Source organism: Theobroma cacao, chromosome 8 (assembly GCF_053813885.1).
Source record: "Theobroma cacao isolate CCN51 chromosome 8, ASM5381388v1, whole genome shotgun sequence".
Classification (NCBI taxonomy): domain Eukaryota; kingdom Viridiplantae; phylum Streptophyta; class Magnoliopsida; order Malvales; family Malvaceae; genus Theobroma; species Theobroma cacao.
In genome coordinates this window covers 24,418,305-24,428,980 of record NC_142646.1, presented here as the reverse complement: position 1 = coordinate 24,428,980, position 10,676 = coordinate 24,418,305, and the positions used below count along the sequence as shown (strand labels likewise).

Genomic DNA, 10,676 nt, shown 5'->3' with positions numbered 1-10,676 from the left:
GTCAAATTGGAATTTTCATGACGTAGGGGCAAAATGGTCATTTTGCCACCTAAGGGCAAAATTAGAAATTTACACAACCCAACACTTGTCATGCCTAAGGATTTCATCCATTAACATTTTATATTATGGATAATTGAGATATTTTATGTGGTGGTGAAAGAAAGCTTAGTTGTTAAGTGTTAAACATGGACCAATGGAATGGTGACAAGTGGCAAGCTTTCATTTCTTTATAATTTACATTAAAAATCAGCACATGACTCTCCCATTTCACTCCCATATGCTCGGCCTCACCAAGAACAAAGAGAAAAAAGAAGAGAACAAACCCTAGTGAGCAAAAATTAAAGGGAAAATTGGTAGATTTCAATGAATTAAGCAAGTAAAGGTAAAATTTCTTGATTTTAGCTTATGATCTACCTTTCCTATGCATTCTTTTTCATTTTCCATGGTTGAGAATCAAGTTTGCATGAAGATACCTTTGCTGGCCGGACATGGGGCGAGGGGTTTTGATCTTGGATTTAGCTAGATTTCATGTTATTTTAGTGTTTTTAGTTGTTTGGTGATGTTTAGCATGGAAAACAAGCAAGAAATTTCATGCCCTTCACCCACACCCATTGGCTGAATTTTTCAAGAGAGAAATTGGAAAATGGACTTTGATGAATTTCATGCTATTTAGGTATTTTTAGTTGTTTTATGATGTAAAGTGTAAAAATCAAGCATGAAAAACCACATATTATTCATGAACCCTCCATGGCCGAATTTTTCCAAGAGAAAATGTTGAGGATGATTTTGCTATAATTTATGTTATCTAGCTTATATTTGATGATTTGGAGTATTGGAAGTGAAATGAATTTATTTGGAGTTGAATTGGATATTTTGGCCAATTAACCGGCGTATAGTGTGAATTAGGTCAATACCATTTCAGCCCCATACACAATTGAACCCACGTAGAACACTGTATTTAGATAATAATTCGAACATTTCACATCTTATTTCATGCATTCATATAGAGCCTAAATTAGTTTTATAACAGTTTAGCACAAATATAGTAAATTGCTTGTTGTGCATTATGTCTAGGTGGTAAAACTTTCGATAAGGGTAAGGAGATTGTACCCGAAGATCGGGATTAGGAGTACCTCGATTCTCGATATTGTGAGTAACCTTATTATCGTCTTAATTATCTAAAGTAGTTTTTATTCATTTTTGTGATTTTATAGAAAATTGAGTTTAAATGGTAAATCCTTATGTTTTATAAATAAAATGTGATTAAATGAAATGAGTTTTATAAATCATTTTGAAATTGAATGATGATTTTAGAAATTGAGTAATTGGAGACTGTTTGTTTGTGTTGTAAATTTATGGTTTGAATTGAATGGCTTATGGTGATATTGGCATGAATGGCTGAATTAAAAATTGTGTTGAAATTGTATGAACTGTTTGTTTTGCCTTGACAGGCTGAGTAGTAATATAATTGCCATGTCATGCTGTTGAAACTTTTATTGATTTGGTGGGATATTTATTAGCTTACTGCAGTGGGCGGGATTCTGTGGACCAGCCTATTAGAGGGGTACGGTAAACCCTGTTATATTTACCATAGTATGAGAGGAGCGGAGGGTATCTCCTAAGGTAAAGCTTTAAAGTTCACTACACGTTAAACCACCACATGAGGGTGAACTCAGCCAACGCCAAGGAACGACTATGCTTTTAAATATAAAAATGTGTTTTATGCGTATATGAACTTTTCTTCAACAGCCTTGGCAGACTCGGTTGGATGCCCCGACCAAGGTATCCCAGAGAATAAGTTTTGGCATGAGCCAAATTTTTAAGAAATTCATAAGCCATGTTGATTATTTGAGTGAAATGAATTTATTTTGTTTAGTTGAAATGAGTTTGAAACATTATGAATCATAGTATGATGAACTATTTTAAGTTGTCTCCATTTACTCGGCTTTAGATAATTTAGATGATGTTTGTTTACTCACTAAGTTTATATAAACTCACCACCCTCTTTTCCACCCATTTCAGGCTCAGGATAGTTTATAGATAGCTGATTTCGTCGAGGGCTACAGTTGAATTTGCATCCTTAAAAATCGTAGGTTCGCAGCCTTCGTTACTTTTGGTCATTCGAGGGCCTACATGTCATTGTAAATTAAATTATACACTCTGGTTCTCTGTGTTACTGTATGTACGAATTTATATTGCTTTTACGCTACAAAAATTATTTACGGATATCTCTATAAATATTGTTTTATAAGAAAATGGAATATTTTATTTTTTATTTTTATTTTATTCTAATAGCTATCATTTCACTTTAAATGAATGTTTTAGACATCTAAACTTATTTTTGGTTATGAAATATGTATCTTTCACTCATATACTACATTTTTAGATGTTTTCAAAATTTTTAAGGAAAAATGACCAAAATACCCCTGTGAGATGAAAATTATTTTTTTATTGTTTTGGTTTTGAAATAGCTTATAATCTTTTAAAATATGATATTAGGAAATGTTGCTCGTAGGGGAGGTGAGAAAACTAATATTAAAATCTTACGGGGTTTTGGTTGGCATTTCGGGTAATAAATGTCTATCGAGATATCGCGGTGGTTGTCACGGGCTCGAGGAAAGTACCGAGTCATGACAAATCTAACATGCAATCTACGAACTTTTAACCAAAAAAATCCAATATAACATACTGCACCCACATTGCATGCTTACCTTCCGATTTTTACCTTGAATTCCACATATAATTCACAAACTTCTCTCATCCTCGGTCACCATTGCTGCCACCAGCACAAGTAATCAATACACATTTTATTTTTTCCTTTCCACTCATGATCTCAAGGTTAAAAGCACTTACCCATCATTTGTCTTACTTTAAATCACCATACTTTTAAGATGAACCTAGATGCATGCACCTAGTTCTTTGAATCCTTGAAGATTCTTGTTACCACAAGTAGAATCTCACACTACAATCGGTTCACAAGGCATGCATTCAAACAAAATGACAACTTTTGCCTTCCTTACCTTGGAATCACTAAGCTGAACCACCACTTTCTCCTTTAAGCTCCAATAATGGCTTATGGGAGAAAACCTTTCAGTTTTCCTCTAATTTCTCTAAAAATTGAACCTCCTTTTAGCTTTTCTTCTTTCTTCTTTCTTCCTTCTCTTTTCTTCTTTCTCCTTTTTTCCTTCTCTTTTTACTTTCAAACCCGATTCTTTTTCTTTTCTCTCAAAGGTGCGATTTTCCCAAGCCTTTCTTCACCCTTCTCTTCGTTATTTATTCCTTACCTTTCATTGGACCAATTCATCCCCCACTAAATTTTCATGCACCAATTTTCTCCCTTGCTCATTGGCCCTATATCTATCCTCATTTATCTTCTCCATCTGCCACTTTCACTCCCTCATTCTTTCTTTCTTCATTCTTTATTCCATGCACCACCTTATTCCTCCAATCATATTTCATGCATAACCTTTACTTTATATTTTATTTGGTCATTCACTAAACCATTTAAGTCACATGCATCCCACATTTTTCTTTCCTCATTTGGCCACTTAATGCGCCAATCTCATTACAATCAATAGGATTTATTATCATTCTTCTTTTTACTTCACATGGTGGGGGTTCCATATGTTCTCCACTAACTTTCTCCCTTTTGCATGCAATAATTTGCATGTAATAGTGAATCCACATGCACATCTCATTATCCCACATATCCTCGTTATCCCAATTAATTCTTCATGTCTCCATTCCTTCCAAACTCACATGTACTATTATTAGTACTTACATCACAAAAATTTTACTCATTAAAATAATATTCTAGTATCAATAAAATAATATTTTATCATGAAATGGTCAAAATTATGTTATAACTCCCCCACTTAAGTTCAACACATAGATTATGTGAGTTTGTCTACCACTCACAATAGGAATATTTTGATATTATTTTAATAATATTTTACTAATAAAATATTATTAAATTCTAAAATTTTCCATTTAACTCTCTAGGTTCCAAAACATTTTAATCTATCACGTTTTAACTCCATTGCTCTTTTTTACTCCATTACGATGACCTCAATAAATATTATTATTTTATTACATACGAAATATTTTATTCCAAAATATTCCATTCCTCCTTCATCACTCCTAAACTTTTAAATTGACCTCTATTGGTCTTAATCTTGTTCTTAAAGTCAAGTTAACCACCGTTTTAGGTCACGGTGTGTTACAAAAATCATGTGTACTACCTTTGGAGGTCAAGAGCTTGATTAGCTAAGGTTCTTACTTATTGTGGTGTTCGCAGATTGCACTAAGGAGATTGCTATTCTGATTAGAAGAATGTTGGCAAGGTTAGCTTCTGATTTATGATTTTACATGCCATTCTATGTGTTAAAAAATCACCATGGTGATCTGTAGGTGGATTGGAGTATGGGTTATTTTGTTGCTTGTTGAAGTTCTTAATAAACTGAACTAATTCAGAATTAGCTAGACATTAATCACTTGAATTGCTATCTCCACACAAATTACAAGTTATAAAGGAGTTTTGGACAACATTAACTCCCATTGTGTTAAATCTTTTTATCAATGCAGCTACTTGTGTAGTCAAAGCATAGTGCATCAATCTCATAAACACCAACAACTTTCCTAGTACTAGATCTTTCTAAAGGCCATTGGTAATTATAAGATGCTATCTCTTTTAACAAATTATAAGCTTCATCAAGATTTTTACCAATCAATGCCCTACCAGCAATAGCATCAATTATAGATCTAGTTGAACTGACCAATCCATTGTAGAATTTTTGAACTTGAAGCCATTGAGGAAGCCCATGATGTAGACATCTTCTAAGAAAATCTTTAAATCGCTACCAAGCCTCATATAGTGACTCATCACTAAATTGTGTGAAAGAAGTTATATCATTCTTCAGCATTGCAATCTTGGTAAGTGGAAAGAATTTTGCCAAGAATTTTTAGGCTAAGTCCCCCCATGTAGTAATAGATCTTATGGGCAATGAATTCAACCAACTCTTTGCCTTATCCTTCAATGAAAAAGGAAAAAGTTTAAGTTTTGCATTATCAATCACTCCATAATATTTAAAAGCATAGCAGATTTCTAGGAAATTAACCAGATGAGAATTAGGATCATCATTAAGTAATCAACCAAAGTGAATGAAAGACTGAATTATCTAAATGTAAGTAGGCTTGATCTAAAAATTATTTCCATTGATAAGAGGTCTTCTAATGCTTTGGTGCAAGCCTTGTAAAAAGCGAGCAACATAATTTGGCAAAGCTTTGTTTTCTTCAGTAATTTGAATGCTAGCATTGTTACCAAGATTATTTTTATCTTTAGTAGTTGTTTGATTTAGAGTTTGAACATGTAAATTTTCCCTTCGAAGTCTTTAAGAGGTTCTTTTATCTTTGCATAAAAAGGAATAAGATTCAAGTTCCTCCTTTGCATACAACAACCAAAGATGCCTAAAAGCAAGAAAAATAAATAAGTAAATAAAATCAGGTTTGAATTAAGATTAAATTTGCTTGGTATTAGTATTAGAAAAAAATTTTAGAAAATAATTCCTCGGCAATGGTGCCAAAAAGTTGTTAGTTAAAATTCTACCTACACAAGTACACATATCGAACATATAGTATATTAGTAAGCAGAGTATCTATCCCTCACATAATTGTTCTAAAAAATTCACTAAGTACTAAAGTTAAAACAATTTAGTTTTATTCAAATAATTAAAATTTTAATAACTATTTAAACTAAAACCTAATCATCTAAAACTAAACTAATTAACACTAACTAAAAATCAAAGCAAAAAGATAATTGAATCCTAGGATTACAATATCCCTCACACTTCATCTAAATCTTATCTTTCTCTCTTAACTTATTCCAATGGGTTGAATTGTTAACCTAGAGTCCTCAATTATTTATAACGTTGTCTCGACTCTCTTATAAAAATATCTACTTTAACCAAAACACTATATTCCTATGTGAATTCAAATTAAAATAGACTCATTAAGTTCAAGCTATGATCTTCGCTACACTTGGCATCTAGGTATATTTTTATCCTATACACAAATCAATTTATGCATCCAAGCAAATAAATATGATCATATGCTATTCCAATCTTAGTGTCAAGCCCAGCTCTACAATATGTTTATTATGCCATTCCTACATAAGAATGCATGTTTGCTTACTTGGGTACCTTGGAAATCGTTAAAGGACGGTATTGTATCAAATGGTAAAATTAAGTTGAATTAAGCCTCGTACTAGTCCAAATAGAGATTTTAAGATGAAATTGAGAATTTTAAAACCCCATAATGACTTAAAATGGTGATTCGGAGTTCAAAAACCGATTTGGAGTCAAATTGGAATTTTCATAACTTAAGGGCAAAATGGTCATTTTGCCACCTGAGGTTAAGATGTGAGCGTTGGATGAAATTTATGGCTAAGATTGATCATTTGGAGTATAATTGGAGTTTGAGAAGTGAAGAATTTTAATTTCAGCATTTTTTCGAGCATAGGGGTAAAATAGTCATTTTGTCACCTCAGGGGCAAAATTGTAATTTTACACCACCCAACACTTGTCCAGCACATGAATTTCACCTATTATTATCATGGATAATTGAAGGATTTTATGTGGTGGAGAAATAAAGCTTAATAGTTAAGAATTTTAAAATGGACCAATGGTAAGGTGACAAGTGTCAAGCTTTATTTCTTTATTATTTTCCTTATAAATTAGCACAAAACCAGCCTATTTCTCTTCATTATGGCCGGCCAAAACAAGAACAAAGGAAGAAAAGAAAGAACAAGAACCCTAGGGTGAGAATTCAGGAGAAAATTGGTGGATTCAAAGTAATCAAGCAATCAAAGGTAAATTTCTTGATTTTGACTTGTGATCTACCTTTCCCATACATTCTTTTGCATTTTCCATGTTGAATCACAAGATATCATGAAGGATAGTGTGCTGATCAAACCCTAGGAGAGAGAATTTAATGATGATTTAAATAGATTTCTAAGATAAATGGATGTTTTTAGTTGTTTATGGTGTTAAGTGTAAGAATTAACCTTGAAATTCACATATTCCTCATGAGTTCATCATTGACCGAATCTTCCTTGTAGAGTGTTGATGGTGGATTTGATTTTATTTCAAGTGAATTGGTTAGGAAATCATGAATTATGGTGAGAAAATCAAGTAGGAAAAATCATAGTGTTGATGCACTCACCATGGCCGAAATTCTTAAGAAGAAATGTGAGGATGATTTTGCCATATTTCAAGTTATTTAAATTGTGTTTGATGGTTTGGAGTACTGGGAGAAAAATGGAATTATTTGGAGTTGAATTGGACGTATTGGCCAATTAATCGGGTGATAGATCGAATTAGACCAATACTGTTTATTTAGGTACATAATTGAAATTATATTGAACACTGTATTTAGATAGTTACCCGAGTATTTCACACCCCATTTCATGCATTAGTATTGAGCCTGAATTGGTTTTATAACAATTTAGCACAAATGTAGTAAATGGCTTATTGTGCATTATGTCTAGGTGGTGAGCTTTCTAGCAAAAGTAAAGAGATAGTACCCGAGGATCAAGAATCGGAGTACTCGGAATTCGATTTCCATTACAGTGAGTAACCTTAGTATCATCTTAATTATCTAAAGTGGTTTTTATCCGATTTTGTGATTTTATGGAAAATGAGTTCAATGGTAAATCCTTGTGTTTTGTAATTAAAATGTGATTTAATGAAATGATTTTATAACATTGTCTTGAAATGAAATGATGGTTTGAAAATAAAGTAATTGGAGACTGTTTTCATGTGTTGTAAATTCATGGTTTGAATCGAATGGCTTATGAAAATATTTGCATGAATGGCTGAATTGGTATTTGTGTTGAAATATATGAACTGTGTATTTAGCCTTGAGAGGCTGGATTGTGATACAATTGCCATGTCATGCTATTGCAAATTTTATTGTATGGTGGGTTTAGCATGCTGTAGTGGGAGGGTTCCGTGGACCAACCTATTAGAGGCGCACGGTAACCCCGTTATATTCTTACCTCAGTCGGAGAGGTGTGCAAGGTAACTCCCGAGGTACAACTTTAGAGTGCACTTCACGCTAAACCACCACGTGAGGGTGAACTCAGCCAACGCCAAGGAACGGCTATGTTTTCAAAATAAAAACCTGATTTATGCGTACATGACTTTTTAACAGCCTTAGTGGACTCGGTTGGGATAGTCCCAGGCCAAGGTATCCCTGATAATTGAGTATGAGAATGATTTTGGCACGAGCCAAAGTTTTAAGAAATTCATAAGCCATGTTGATTACTCGATTTATATGAATTGATTTTATTTGGTTCAAATGAGTTGAAAGGTGATGAATTATAGTACGATGATCTATTTTAATCTGTCTCCATTTACTCAGCTTTAGATATTTTAGATGGTATTTGTTTACTCACTAGGATTATATAATCTCACCACCCTCTTTTCCACTTATTTCAGGCTCAGGATAGTCGGTAGATAGCTCACTTTGTTGAGGGCTACAATTAGACTTGCATCCTAAAAAAAAGTGTTGGTTTACCGCTTTTGATACTTTTGGTCGTTCATGGGCCCACGTGTCACTGTAAATTAAATTTTATACTTTGGTTATCTGTATTACAGTATGTATGAATTTATTTAGGTTTTACGCTACAAAAATTATTTACCGGTAAATCTCTAAATATTGTTTTATAAGAAAATAGAATATTTTATTAAATAGTTTTATTATATTCAAATAGTCATAATTTCATTTTAAATGAATGTTTTAGACATCTAAACTTATTTTTGATTATGAAATATGTGTTTTCCATTCGCATACTACATTTTTAGCTGGTTTCAAGATTTTCGAGAAACAATGACCAAAATGCCCTTGTGAAACATAAATCATTTTTTTTATTGATTTAAGTTGGAAATAGCTTAAAATCTTTTAGAACATGATATTTGGCAACGGTTACTCATAGGGGAAATGAGAAACTGATATTAAAGCCTTACGGGGTTTCGACTGACATTTCGGATAATGAGTGTCGATCAAGACACCGCGGCGGTTATCACGGGCTCGAAGGGAGTACCGGGTCGTGACACTTAGTCTACACTAAACTCCCTTTCCTAAGTTATGTTTAGGTTTCTAGATCAAATTAATTGCTGATCAGGTAATTAAAAGTATTAAGAAGAAATTGGAATAAACAATCCAATACCATTGAAAATAAGCAAGAAAGAGATTAAAAATTTAAAATACATATGAGTTCAATTGTAATCATTGAAAAAAAAAATTACTACACAAAATTGCAAAAGTAAATAAAAACATATGAAGTTTAGCCATCAAGAGTAACAAGAATAATAAAATCTAAGGAAGAAGAAAATAAACAAACTTTTGCAACCTTGATCTTTAATCTTCAACCTCAACTTCTAGCTTCTTGAATCTCTCTCAGGATTTCTCCTCAATGAGTGTGGCCAACTTCTCCTTAAGCTAACTATTAATAACTAAAACTTAATTTTCCCTAAACTAAACTACTTTCACCTAAAAACTTTTAATATGGCTTAGAATAAGTGTAGAGCCTAATAGACTTAATTTAGCCCACTTAAATTCTTTCTCACAGCCATTTTTCAAAATTTCCTCTTCGATGCCACAACACCTCCCATCTAAGCCGATGCACTCCCTTTGTTTCATGTCTTCTTCTCGTTGATTACTACATTATATCAACTTTCAACGTGATTTTTGCCATTTTCAAAGCATAACTAGTCAAAGTGATGTACATGAAGTTCTATCTCTATTTTTTTTAGCTTTTCAATGGTCCAAGAATCGCTTCGTTTGGACATCTAGAGTGGGAGTTATGCTCAAAATACTACGACATGTACAAACAAGGTCTAAATTACCTAAACACCTTTCTTAACCCAATTAAGCCTTATTCTTCTAGAATCCTACAAAAACATAAAAACTAATAAATAAAGACTAAACTAAGATAAATAAACATAAAATTAGATTGGCTTAATAAAAATAAACTAATTAGAAAAATAACAAAAAATAACTAAATTCTTACCTAAACTCAAGAACTTAGCTAATTTTTAAAAACAATTTGAGATAAAAATAATTTTATAAAATAGAATTATAAAGCTCCTTGCCAAATTCTTTCCATCGATCAAGACAGCTAAAATGAGGAATGATATCACATCGTTCATGCAATTAGATATTGAATTATTATACTAGGCTTGGGAAAGATATAAGGACCTACTTAGGCGTTGCCCTCATCATGGTCTTTCGAAGTGGCTTTAAGTGCAGACATTCTGCAATGGGTTGAGTGGTTAGGATTAATCCACTATTGATTTTGCTGTTGGACAAGCTCTCATGGTAAAGTTGATTGATAAGTCATACGACCTGTTGGAAGATATGGCATCGAACAATTACCATTGGCCATTAGAACGATCAATGCTAAAGAGAGTAAATAGAGTTCACAACGTGGATGCCATTACAACTTTATCAGTAGGGCTAGTAGCTCTAACTAAAAAACTTTTTCTTCTTTTAGTGCTAACTCAATGCAAAGCCCTATTGTAGTTTGTGGATATTGTAGAGATAGGCATGCTAGTAATTAGTGTCAAAGCAATACAAAGACAGTTTAGTTTATGGGGGACAGACAACAGAACAACCTT

The 10,676-nt window shown here is 32.8% G+C and overlaps 2 non-coding genes across 2 annotated transcripts; one reads left to right on the top strand and one right to left on the bottom strand.

Annotated features, from left to right (window-relative positions):
* The first annotated feature begins 4,815 nt into the window (after positions 1-4,815).
* Positions 4,816-4,922, top strand: LOC148761240 (small nucleolar RNA R71). Its single transcript, XR_016028101.1, has one exon. It is a non-coding gene; the product is annotated as a small nucleolar RNA R71 (small nucleolar RNA).
* Positions 4,923-10,179: 5,257 nt separating this feature from the next.
* On the bottom strand, positions 10,180-10,286 carry LOC148761239 (small nucleolar RNA R71). Its single transcript, XR_016028118.1, has one exon. It is a non-coding gene; the product is annotated as a small nucleolar RNA R71 (small nucleolar RNA).
* Positions 10,287-10,676: the final 390 nt, after the last annotated feature.